Genomic DNA, 13,984 nt, shown 5'->3' with positions numbered 1-13,984 from the left:
TATCAATAAAAATTGTGATGTTTTCACTACAATAATGTGATATATGTTTTTATTTGGATGAATATATATTCCATTGGATAAATTAATTAAAATGATATGGAATTAATTAATTAATTAGCAAGTTTAATTAATGATAAACAATGTGTGTATCGAAATTTTATTAATAAACTTAGAATAATTCGATTACCAAAAAAAGAATGTATAATTAATAATTATTGTCACATATAAGTTATATAAATAATTTATCAAATTGTTAAAAAATAACGAATTTAACGAACATAACGAATTCAACAGTTAACTAAAAAATAACGGTCTTATTAACTAAATTTTAAATATTTGTTGTTAATGAATTCAAAAAATAAAAGCACAGTAGTGCTTGCGGTAAGATGAGATTTTAATTTTGTTTGTATCTAAAAGCTCATATTTAGAGAGGAAAAATAAGTAGAGTCGAGTGAGGAAAAAAGGACATGTACCAAAAGCTGGCAAAGGCGTTATAAAATAGGGGTTTGGATTGTTGGGTTAGACAGTAAACCCTCTTTACTGATATTTGTTTGTTCCTACATGTATATTTATGATTTTAGCTACAATTATAAAATTTTTTAGAGTATAATTAGTACCCACTATTTATATCTGAAAAAAGCAACCCAATTCATTGCACCTGACCTCACCAACCCTCTCTTTTCCCAATTCGCACACAACCCTAAAACAAAAGTCACTTTCAATATGTGCTCCAGAAATCTCCCCGATCCTTCTCACCATTTTGCTTCTCTCCGTCCGTTTAGGTATAAACTATTCTTCTTTCTCTCTGTACGATTAGGTATAAATTGTTCTCCTTTTTGTTTATCTTTTTCTTTCATAACTGATATATCTATACTTCTTTATCTGTCATGTATTTGTTCTTCATGTATCTGCAATTTTTCATCTGTTATATTTCTGTAATCTGTTATCTGTGATATATCTTTGATTCATACTTCTACACTCATTCGTTTATGATATCTATGGTCTATTTCTACTTCATATATAGATAATCTTTTATCTGTGATCTATCTATGCTTAATAGGTTGATAGTTTATCTTTATTTTCTTGTGTGTTTCTGTGTGGGTGTATATTGACATATTTGAATTTCAGATATGAGTGATACTCATTCTATTTTTTTATTAATTTTGTCCAAAATCATTTTCTTTATATTTGATTTGATGTTTTCATGATTATTTCTTGTTATTTACATACTCTGTGTGTTTTTTATTGTGATTTGATATACCATTTATTTTTGTTCTGATGCATCACTTCTGAACCAAAGGGTATGTGTTCTTATTCATAATTTGATTTACCTTTTATTTTTGTTGTGGTGCATCACTTCTCAACCAAATGGTAGGTGTTCTTATTCAAAATTTGATTTATGTTTCTCCTTTGTTCTACATTTTGGGTTTTGATAAATTTAAACTTTCTGTGTATGTCTGGTTTGTAATTCTTAGTTTACTCATGTTCCAATTTTTTTTATATTATTTTTTTTTGTTTCATCATACTTCAATTATTTTGTGCGAAAGTCGATGTCTGAACATAAGTTATACTTTCAGCCCGTTGCTTTTTCGAAATTCACAAATTTCAAAATTTTCGGGTTTGGTTTGTTGTCCTTCTTCTTTTCAAATTTCACATTTATTTTCGGGTTGGTCTCTCTCTCTCTCTCTCTCTCTCTCTATATATATATATATATTGGAAATTTCAAAAGGTCTTATTAATTAAATTTCAAATATTTGTTGTTAATGAATTCAAAAAAACAAAAGCACAATAGGGCTTGTTGTAAGGTGAGACTGTAATTATTTTAATTTAAAAACTCATATATAGAGAGAGAAAATAAGTAGAGTAAGGAGAAAAAGAAAGAGCATGTACTAAAAGCTGGCAAAAACGTTACAAAATAGGGCTTGGATTGTTGGGTTAGATAGTAATAATATTTGTTTGTTCTTATAAGTATATTATTTCAGGTACGATTGAAAAACTTTTGAGATTAGATATTACTATCCACTGTTTATATCTAAAAAACCACGCGATTCATATTTAGAGAGAGAAAATAAGTGGAATAGGGAGAGAAAGAAAGAGCAGTACCAAAAGCTGGCAAAGACGTTACAAACTTAGGGCTTGAGTTGTTGGGAGATACAGTAAATCTCTTTACTAGTATTTCTTTGTTCTTATAAGTATATTTATTATTCTACCTATGATTAGAAAACTTTTGAGTGTATGAATTACTATCCACTATTTTTATCTAAAAAAATCACCCGATTCATATTTAAATAGAGAAAATAAGTGGAGTAGAGAAAGAAATAAAGGACATGTATCAAAAGCGAGCAAAGGCATTACAAAATAAGGGATTGAGTTGTTGGGTTAGACAGTAAACCTCTTTACTAGTATTTGTTTGTTCTTAAAACTTTATTTATTATTCTATGATGCGACTAAAAAATTTTTAAAAGTAGAGATTATTATCCACTATTTCTATCTAAAAATACCATTTGATTCATTGCAACTGACCTCACCAACCCACTCTTTTTCTAACTCACACACAACTCTAAGACAGAACTCACTTTCAGTCTATATTTGAGAAATCTCACTAATTCTTCTCACCATTTGGTAATTAAAAATTTTATTTGATCAAACTGTATATGATATTAATATCAGAATATGACATTTGAATATCTAAAAGAAAAAGAAATTAAGCAAAATGGTGTCCTGTGTGTATGAAGATTATAAATCAAAATTTTATTAATAAACTTAAAATAATTCAATTACTATAAAAACTATGTATAATTAATAATTATTGTCTCATATAAATTATATAAATAACTTATCAAATTGTTAAAAATAACAAATTTAACGAACTCAATGGTCAACTAAAAAATAACGGTCTTATTGACTAAATTTCAAATATTTGTTATTAATGATCTCAAAAAACAAAAGCACAATAGTACTTGTGGTAAGGTGGGATTGTAATTTTTTTTATCTAAAAACTCATATTTAGAAAAAAAAAAAAAAGATAAGTAGAGAGAGAGAGAGAGAGAGAGAGAGAGAGAGAAAAGGCATGTACCAAAAACTATCAAAGGCCTTACAAAATATGGGCTGTTGGATTAGGCAGTAAACCTCCTTACTAATATACTTGTTTGTTCTTATAAATGTATTTATTATTTCAGTTGCCCGCTATTTATATCCAAAAAAGCTATCTGATTCATATTTAGAGAGAGAAAATTAGAGTAAGGAGGGAGAAAAACACATATACTAAAAGTTGGCAAATGCGTTACAAAATAGGACTGTTGAGTTAGACAGTAAACCCTCTTAGTAGTATACTTGTTTATTCATGTAAGTATATTTATGATTCGAGTTATGATTACTACCCATTATTTATATTTCAAAATCATCCAATTCATTGCATAAGACCTCACCAAACCCTTCTTTTCCTAATTCACATACAACTCTAAGACAAAACTCACTTTCGGTCTGTGTTTGAGAAATCTCTCTATTCCTTCTCATTATTTTGCTTCTCTTAACTCTACTTGATTTAACTATTCTCTTTTGTGTTTATTTTTTTTTTCATAATTGATATATTTATAATTTTTTATCTGTTATATGTTTATTATTTATATATCTGTAATTATTTATTTGTTATATCTATAATTTTTTATTTGTGATATATTTATAATTTTTTATCTGTGATATAGCTGAGGTTCATATATCTACAATAATTTGTTTATGATATATGTAATTTATCTATGTTTCATATATACAATCATTTATTTGTGATCTATATATGCTTAATATATTGATATTTGTCTTTGTTTTCTTATGTGTTTCTGTGTGGATGTATCTACACATGTTTGGATTGATATCTAAATGATGTTCATCGTAATTTTTTTTATTAATTTTGTCGAAAATCATTTTGTTTATATTTGATTTGATATTTTCATGATTATTTGTTGTTATTCATAGACTCTGTATGTTCAGATATCGACTTTCGCACAAAATAATTAAAGTATGATGAAACGAAAAAAAATAACAATAAAAAAAAAACCCATCAAGCATACACAGAAAGTTTAAATTTATCAAAACCCAAAATGTAGAACAAAGGAGAAATATAAATCAAATTTTGAATAAGAATACCTACCACTTAGTTCAGAAGTGATGCACCACGATAAAAATAAAGGGTAAATCAAATTTTGAATAAGAACACATACCCTTTGATTCAGAAGTGATGCATCAGAACAAAAATAAAAGGTAAATCAAATCACAATAAAAAACACACAGAGTCTGTAAATAACAAGAAATAATCATGAAAACATCAAATCAAATATAAAGAAAATGATTTTGGACAAAATTAATAAAAAAGTAGAATGAGTATCACTCATATCTGAAATCCAAATATGTCAATATACACCCACACAGAAACACACAAGAAAATAAAGATAAACTATCAACCTATTAAGCATAGATAGATCATAGTAAAGATTATCTACATATGAAGTAGAAATAGATCACAAATATCATAAACGAATTATTGTAGAAGTATGAATCACAGATATATCACAGATAACAGATTACAGAAATATAACAGATGAAAAATTGTAAATACATGATGAACAAATACATGATAGATAAAGAAGTATAGATATATCAGTTATGAAAGAAAAAGATAAACAAAAAGGAGAACAATTTATACCTAATCGGACAGAGAGAAAGAAGAATAGTTTATACCTAATCGGACAGAGATGAGCAAAATGGTGAGAAGGATCAGGGAGGTCTCTGGAGCACAGATTGAAAGTGACTTCTGTTTTAGGGTTGTGTGCGAATTGGGAAAAGAGAGAGTTGGTGAGGTCAGGTGCAATGAATTGGGTTACTTTTTTCAGATATAAATAGTAGATACTAATTCTACTCTCAAAAATTTTCTAATTGCAGCTAAAATCATAAATATACATGTAAGAACAAGCAAATATCAATAAAGAGGGTTTACTATCTAACCCAACAATCCAAACTCCTCATTTGAAAAATTAAAGGGACTTACATAATGAGAGATTACTTTTATATTATGCAAATATTTTTAATCCTAAAATATGTATCATTTTTAGGCATTTATTAATCTACCCATTACAATTTTATTATACCAACATACCTAAAATTGTATAAACTGTATAATAGGTTTAGATATAACAATAAATATGATTGTATTATATGATTATTATGATAGTCCATGAAATTGTCAAATGTAAGGATATGAATTAGCAAATTCAGGAAAACACATACCCATTTTGAAATGGTAACCCTTACATTTTAAAGAAGAAAAGGGTTTTATTGAAAATCAAGAGTCGTTTCTTTGGACCAACGAACTTAGTTTGAATTTTCCAATATATATATGTTAATACACACACAACACAAATAGATTTAAGAATTGGGACTGAAAAGGAAATGGAGTGAAAAACTTTTGAACTGGGAAAACCACCTTCATTACTTTCATGTTAACAAAGCAACAGGCTGAAATTATAAGATATATTCAAACTAAACTTTCTTACAAAAATAATTTAAATATGATTATTCGAAAAAAATGATAAGAAAATTATAACACGAGTAAACTAAGAATTTAAAACAAACCAGACATAGATTTATATAATCCACAATAAAAAAAGACCCTCGAGTATACACAAAAAGTTTAGATTTATCGAAACTTAAATTAATGTACAACAAAGAGAAACATAAATCAAATCCTGAATAAAAACACATACCCTTAGTTCCAAAAGTGATGCACGACAATAAAAATAAAATATAAATCAAATCACAGTAAAAAATACATAGAGCCTATAAATAATATATATATATATATATAATAGATAAAGAATTTTAGATATATCAACTATGAAAGAAAAAGATAAACAAAAAGTAGAATAGTTTATACCTAATCAGATGAAGAGAAGCAAAATGGTAAGAAAGATTGGTGAAATTTTTCGAGTACAGAATGAAAGTGAGTTCTGTCTTAGGATTGTATGTGAATTTAGAAAATAGAGGGTTGTTGAGGTTAAGTGCAATGAATTGGGTCGTTTTTTAGATAAAAACAGCTACTAATTTTACTCTCAAAAGTTTTTCACTCAAAGTTGTAATCATAAATATGCTTATAAGAACAAACAAATACTAGTAAAAAGGGTTTACTGTCTAACCCGACAACCCAAGCCCCTATTTTGTAACGCGTTTGTCAACTTTTGATACATGCCCTTTTTTCCTCTCTCAGATTCTATTTATTTTCCTTATCTAAATATGAGTTTTTAGATACAAAAAAAAAATATAATCTCACCTTACCACAAGTATTACTGTGCTTTTATTTTTTGAATTCGTTAACAATAAATATTCGAAATTTAGTTAATAAAACCGTTATTTTTTTAGTTAACTGTTGAATTTGTCAAGTTCGTTAAATTCGTTATTTTTAACAATTTGATAAGTTATTTATATAACTTATATATGACAATAATTATTAATTATACATTCTTTTTTTGGTAATGAAATTGTTTAAATTTATTAATAAAATTTCGATACACACATTGATTATCATTAATTAAACTTGCTATTTAATTGGTTAATTCCATATCATTTTAATTAATTTATCCGATGGAATATATATTCATCCAAATAAAAACATATATCGCATTATTGTAGTGAAAACACCAGAATTTTTATTGATGGTTGAAACAAAGAAAAACTCAAATTAAAATAGATTTTAGTTAACAATAGAAATTATGGTTTTAGTCAAGCACAGGACACCATTTTGCTCAATTTTTTTTTTTTATAGATATTCAATTGTCATATTTACAAGAGTTGACTTGTAGATAAATGGAAGTGTAAAATTTATTAATTTTGAAAAATGAAAGAAAAATAAAATATATTTAAATGTAATTTAGTTAAAGAAAATCTTCATATTCAAAGAATATTTTATTTAATTCTAAAAATAAATGACATTTTTAAGTTTAAAAATACATATTTTCTTAACATATTGAAATATATATATTTAAATTTTTAATAAACAAAAATAAAATAAAAAATAATTCTTTATTTTCCTTAGTAGATAAAGATCATACAAACTACAATTATTAAAAAAAAGAAAAAAGTAAAATGGGAACACCCAAATATCTGACGAGATAATTATTCACTCTATAAACTTAGTAAACAATAAATAACGTACCTAAATACAACAACAATAATAAACACTTTTCTATTCCTTCTAAACTATGTAATTCTCTTAATAGTTTTTAAGTGAATTTTATTTTTCAAAACTATTTTCTTGCCGTTCATTGAATTCATATCGTATGTAATAGATCATAATTTTAACAATATAATCAAAAGTAATCATGCACTTCGTAATGAAAAAGCAAAACACGAAAACAAAAATAGTTAAATGTTAATAAAACACAACTATTATTTATTACAAAAGAAGCGCCAAATCATAAAAGGTTTAGCATCAAACCAACCTTGACATAAAATATTGTTCTAAAAGGTCTAAAATTCTCCATATTACCTTCAACAAAACCACAAAGCTCAATGATTCTTTGTTTCCATTCGAAGGCTTCAGTCTATAGCGGCGAGATCCTTTTATTTGGATTCATGAGTTGAACAAACTCATGAAATCATAAAAGTAAAAAACTCGGAAGAATCAGAAGACTTTATGTATTGTGAAAAGGTAATGCCATAAAAAGGAAAACTAAATTATATATAAATATGTCTTTGACTTAACTAAACCCAACCATCTTTACATCCAATAAACGATAAAGAAAAATACGATGATGTTTTCTAAAAAGTCAAAACTATGTATGACCTAATATATGATTGTTCTGTCATGGTAGAATTAGTGAGCAGCAACATCCAAACCCTTTTCCTTGCAGATAGGGCAGGTGTTCTTTATCACCAGCCACTTTGTGATGCAGTTGAAATGAAACTCATGCTCACAGTCCAGTTTCCCAACTTCATCTCCTTCCTCATAGTCGTCCTGCACGTTGTGAACAAAACATGATTTAGGTTTAATGGATGATCATTTCATACCCTGTAAAACAAATCTCTTACCTGACAGATGCAGCATGCTTCAGGTTCAGATGGAGTAGAGTGATATGTCCTCAGGCCCAGGTTGTCAAGAATTATTGGCTCAGCTAAACCATTGTTGACGTAGCCAATTTGAGCTTCAAGCTCAAGCAGCTCCTAGTTAATAAATCATAACTTTGTTTTAAAAAAATACCAACATAGTATATATATATATATAGAGATATGGCACATAAACATGTATGTTTTTACGTATTTATGCATGTAAAGCATGTTTTCTGTAGTTAGGAAAATTTCTTGGCTTGTATATTATTATCTTTTGTAATCTTTGTGCTCTTCTTGAGTGAAATAACTGCTAAAAGAAGATATATGTAGGACTACCTCATAGTCCATGTCATCAACATCAAAACGCATGTCATCAACATCAAGACCCATCTCTCCATGATCATCCTCCTCTTCTTCTTCTTCTTCTTCTTCTTCTTCTTCTTCTTCTCCTTCTTCTTCTTCTTCTTCTTCTTCTTCTCCTTCTTCTTCTTCTTCTTCTTCGTTGTCTTCATCATCGCTATCGGGAATTTGAATAAAGGTATTCATATTGATGAATTCCTAGGATGCCATCATCCAATCCATGCAAAAGAAAACAATGCCAAGAATTAAAAACAAAAATGTTATCTGAAATTGACACTTCAGTTTAGCCTAGTTGCAAAAGAACATTCTTGTCTTCTCTTAACTTTAACCAACGTGGAATGAATGTTTTCTATACTGATATAGACTGTCACATCCTTTACAAAAGTATAGGCTATACTAATATATCCTCTACATCATTTTGGGAGACTTTTTATATGCCAAGTGATTGAAGTTGGAAACAATCCAAGTTTAAAATTCTCTTTTGAAAAACGTTTCACCTTGAAAGAAACGTAATTTTTGGTAAGTATAAAAGCATTTCATCAAAATCAACATGGAATTTGATTCGGATTACATGAAATCTTCTCTTGAACCTTACCTCTTTCCACTTATACTCATCCCTATGAGCATGTCTGAAAGCATAGCAGAGTTAAAATATATAGTAATCTAATTGTGCGCAGAAGAAAATTCATGTATCCTCATCTTAATGGATGAATCTAATTTTGATACATACCTGAACTGCAACAGCAGGAGCACCTGAAGGTGAGTTATTTGGAGCAGGTGGTACCTCAACACTTGGACCAGAAACATTTTGGGAAGACGAAGCAATGTTGCTAGGAACATTTGCATTTGTAACATGATGTTCACTAGATCCTCCATCAGTAACATGAGTTGCAGGAGAGGTAGCTGATAAGACACCTTCCAACCTAGTTACCTCGTTACTCAATTGAGAAAGTTGTGGACTTTGTACAAGATTTTGGATCTGTATAATAGGCAGTTGTGCTGCTAAAGTTGCATTAGCAGGAACCTGGGGTTCTGAGATTGCGTTAAGAACTTGACCAGGAGGAAGAACATCTTGTTGGTTTTCAATTCTCAATCGAGTATTTCTTTCGAAAACATACATTTGCCCTACCGCACTTGAAGCTTGTTGTGCATTAAGTACTTGTCCAAAAACCACTGTACTTCCTGGTACCACGCTTGAGTTTAGCTGTGGAGAGTATCCTGCAGCTTGCATAAGGTGATTATTCCAAGAGCCTGTTGAATTTAACCTGCCATGATTGAGATATGCTAAGCCATTTAAAGCAAGCTGTTCACTAGGATGATCTCCAGAGCTCTGTCCAGAGCTTGAATTACCACCAGCAAACAATTCCTGGAAAATATATTCAGGTGCTCTTCTTTTGCAGGATATACGCCTATCATCGTTTTCTTGTAGCACGTATCCCGAAATTCCAGAAGAAATTACAAGTGGGCCAGAAGGATTTATGGCAGATCTTGAGTTTCCTGAATCAAATGGACATAAAGATAGTCCTCTCCCCCAATCACGATTTTGGACAACTCCATTACCTTCAGGAGTTTCATTCATGTCTACATTCTGAGGGAGATTGCTCGAACCAGCTCCTTGAAAATGATCATAGTCATCTCTATTCAGCAATTGCCGAACGCTGAAATAGTTCCGATTCCCTGTAGAATTAGAGGATTCCCCTATAAACCTTTGGATAGTTTCTGCATTACTACTTGCAACATTAAGAGCCACATTTTGCTGATTCGATCCATGACTATTGATGTTAATTCCATGGCCAGACACAGAGCTTCTTGGGAAGCAATTGGAGCATCTGAGTTGATTTTGCATGATGCAAAAATTTCAGTCCTCCAACAACCAATAATCAGCAGAAGCCCCTCTGAAAATATGGTTTCTACAAAAACCTCAAAATAAAAGAAGCAAGCTACATCAGGATTATATTTGGTTTGAGTTTGTCTTGATTCCAGTCTAAAGTATTGATAACTACTGGAACGACAAATATATATACTCATGATATGGTAAAAACCTAGGTTGAACTATATCTAATTAATAAATAACAACATGAACTATTTATTTGTATAACAACATTGTCAACAATGAATCTCTTAACATTTTAATAACTTAGAATGGAATAAATCAGATTTTCAAGATGTAATTGCTATGTGAAAGTATCATGTTTATAACTGGGTGGCCGCGATTTGTTTGAGTTGTGAGCGAACAACTTATTAACGAAAAGTATAGATACACTGTACAAAACTTAATTTTCAAAGTTTAATCCTAAATTATTATACTTCTATAAACATGATTTTAGGGTAGAATGCATGTATTCAATGAATTTATTATATTTCTATAAACTTTTGATGAAAATAATACATGGAATGCAATAATAAAATAAGAAAATTCAAAGGCAAATATTTGTAAGTCCATGAAAATAAAGAAGAAAAGTAAAGTTTAATATGAATAATACTAAAACTTAAAAAGGTAAATATTTATACCTTCTGATAGTAATAATCAAATGCTAATTATAAACCCAAACCCATATATGGATTGTGAATAACAAAATTATAGTATATGTGATTGACCGATGTAAGTATATAACCTGTAAATAATTGAAAATGTATATTCATCAATACCCTTCATAGGAAAATGAAATATCTAATCCCAAAGTATGATTGTATCATATGATTAATATGATAGTCCATGAAATTGTCAAATGTAAGGATATCAATTAGCAAATACAGGAAAATACATACCCAAATTTGCAAATATTCATCGAATGGCACCAGCTAAATTTTAAAAGAAAAAAGGGTTTTATTGAAAATCATGAGTCGTTTCTTTGACCAGCGAATTCAGTTTGAATTTTCCAATATATATATATATATATATAGAGAGAGAGAGAGAGAGAGAGAGAGAGAGCAACCCGAAAATTTTGAAAATTGTGAATTTCGAAAAAGCAACGGGCTGGAAGTATAACGTATGTTCTCGACTTTCGTACAAAATAATTGAAGTAGGATGAAACGAAAAAATAATAATAATAAAAAAATTAGAACATGAGTAAACTGAAAATTACAAATCAGACAGAGGAATATAAATCAAATTTTGAATAATAACATATACCCTTTGGTTCAGAAGTGATGCACCACAACAAAAATAAAAGGGTAAATTAAATTATGAATAAGAACACATACCCTTTAAGTCTAACAGTGATGTATCAGAACAAATTAAATCACAATAAAAAATACACAGAGCTTGTAAATAACAAGAAATGATCATGAAAATATCAAATCATATATAAAAAAACTGATTTTGGACAAAATTAATAAAAAGAGTAGAATGAGTATCACTCATGTATGAAATTCAAATATGTCAATGTACACCCACACAGAAACACACAAGAAAATAAAGATAAACTATCAACCTATTAAGCATAGATAGATCACAGATAAAAGATTATCTATATATGAAGTAGAAATAGAATACAGATATCATAAACGAATGATTGTAGAAGTATGAATCAAAGATATATCACAGATAACAGATTACAGCAATATAACAGATGAAAAATTGCAGATACATGAAGAACAAATACATGATAGATAAAAAAGTATAGATATATCAGTTATGAAAGAAAAAGATAAACAAAAAGGAGAACAATTTATACATAATCGGACAGAGAGAAAGAGGAATAGTTTATACCTGATCGGACGGAGAGAAGCAAAATGGTGAGAATGATCAGGGAGATTTCTGGAGCACAGATTGAAAGTGACTTCTGTCTTAGGGTTGTGTGCGAATTGGGAAAAGAGAGTGTTGGTGAGGTCAGGTGCAATGAATTGGGTTGCTTTTTTCAAATATAAATAGTGGGTACTAATTCTATTCTCAAAAATTTTCTAATTGTAGCTAAAATCATAAATATACATGTAGGAACAAACAAATATCAGTAAAGAGGGTTTACTGTCTAACCCAACAATCCAAACCCCTATTTTGTAACGCCTTTGCCAGCTTTTGGTACATGTTCTTTTTTCCTCACTCGACTCCACTTATTTTTCCTCTCTAAATATGAGCTTTTATATACAAAAAAAAATTATAATCTCATCTTACCACAAGAACTACTGTGCTTTTATTTTTTGAATTCATTAACAACAAATATTTAAAATTTAGTTAATAATACCGTTATTTTTTTAGTTGACCGTTAAGTTCGTTATATTCGTTAAATTCGTTATTTTTTAACAATTTGATAAATTATTTATATAACTTATATGTGACAGTAATTATTAATTATATATTCTTTTTTTGGTAATCGAATTATTCTAAGTTTATTAATAAAATTTCGATACACACATTGTTGATCATTAATTAAACTCGCTATTTAATTGGTTAATTCCATATCATTTTAATTAATTTATCCAATGGAATATATATTCATCCAAATAAAAACATATATCACATTATTGTAGTGAAAACATCACAATTTTTATTGATGGTTGAACTAAGAAAAACTCAAATTAAAATAGATTTTAGTCAACAATAGAAATTATGATTTAAAGCTTCGAACAAACAATATATAATATGGAAATCTATAATAGAAATTATGGTTTTAGTCAAGCACAGGACACCATTTTGCTTAATTTCTTTTTTTTTTTAGATATTCAAATTTCATAAATTGATACTAATATTATGTGCAGTTTGACCAAATAAAATTTTTAATCACAAAATAAATAAAAAATGTGTTAAAATTAGAAGGGGGCTTATGAAATATGTCTATAGATATAGCAAGACACATACATTTGAATTAATAGCCTAAACCATAAATTAAAATCTACATATGGTTATCTAAGATTTATTACCCTTTTCAGATTTTTGCCCTCAATAATCCCAATTTAAGATAATATAATTTCAAAATTTTCAAATTTCTTTTACTTTCTGATTGTCATCCTCATTTGAAAAATTAAAGGGACTACCATAATAAGAGATTACTTTTATATTATGCAAATATTTTTAATCCTAAAATATGTATCATTTTTAGGCATTTATTAATCTACCCATTACAATTTTATTACACCAACTTACCTAAAATTGTATAAACTGTCAAATAAGCTCAGAGATAACAACAAAATATTATAATTTAATTATTTACTTTACTCATTTTTTATTAAATGAATAAGTATGAAAAAAAAAATGATACTAAAACAAAAATAGGGAATGATGAGAAATGTTATATTTTTTGAATGATAAGAAATGTTAGATTTTTTTATTGCTTGAGTTTGATTTATATAAATAATTTTGAAAAATAAAATCAGCATATTAATATTAAGAGAAAGACTTTATCCTCATGAGTTTTCAAAACTGACCTACGAAAATAATAATTCGAATAACATTGTTATTTCATATCCAAATGAACAATAATAATAAGTTACCTTATTACCTGCTTACCAATACCTTAGAGGCCCATAGGGATCCCCCTTACGCATGGACCCAATATCCATCGATTAACTAATAAATCAAAGTGCATGTGGT

This window comes from Carica papaya, chromosome 8 (genome assembly GCF_054855325.1).
Source record: "Carica papaya isolate Zhongbai chromosome 8, ASM5485532v1, whole genome shotgun sequence".
In the NCBI taxonomy this organism is placed as follows: domain Eukaryota; kingdom Viridiplantae; phylum Streptophyta; class Magnoliopsida; order Brassicales; family Caricaceae; genus Carica; species Carica papaya.
Note: the sequence above shows the minus strand (reverse complement) of the source record.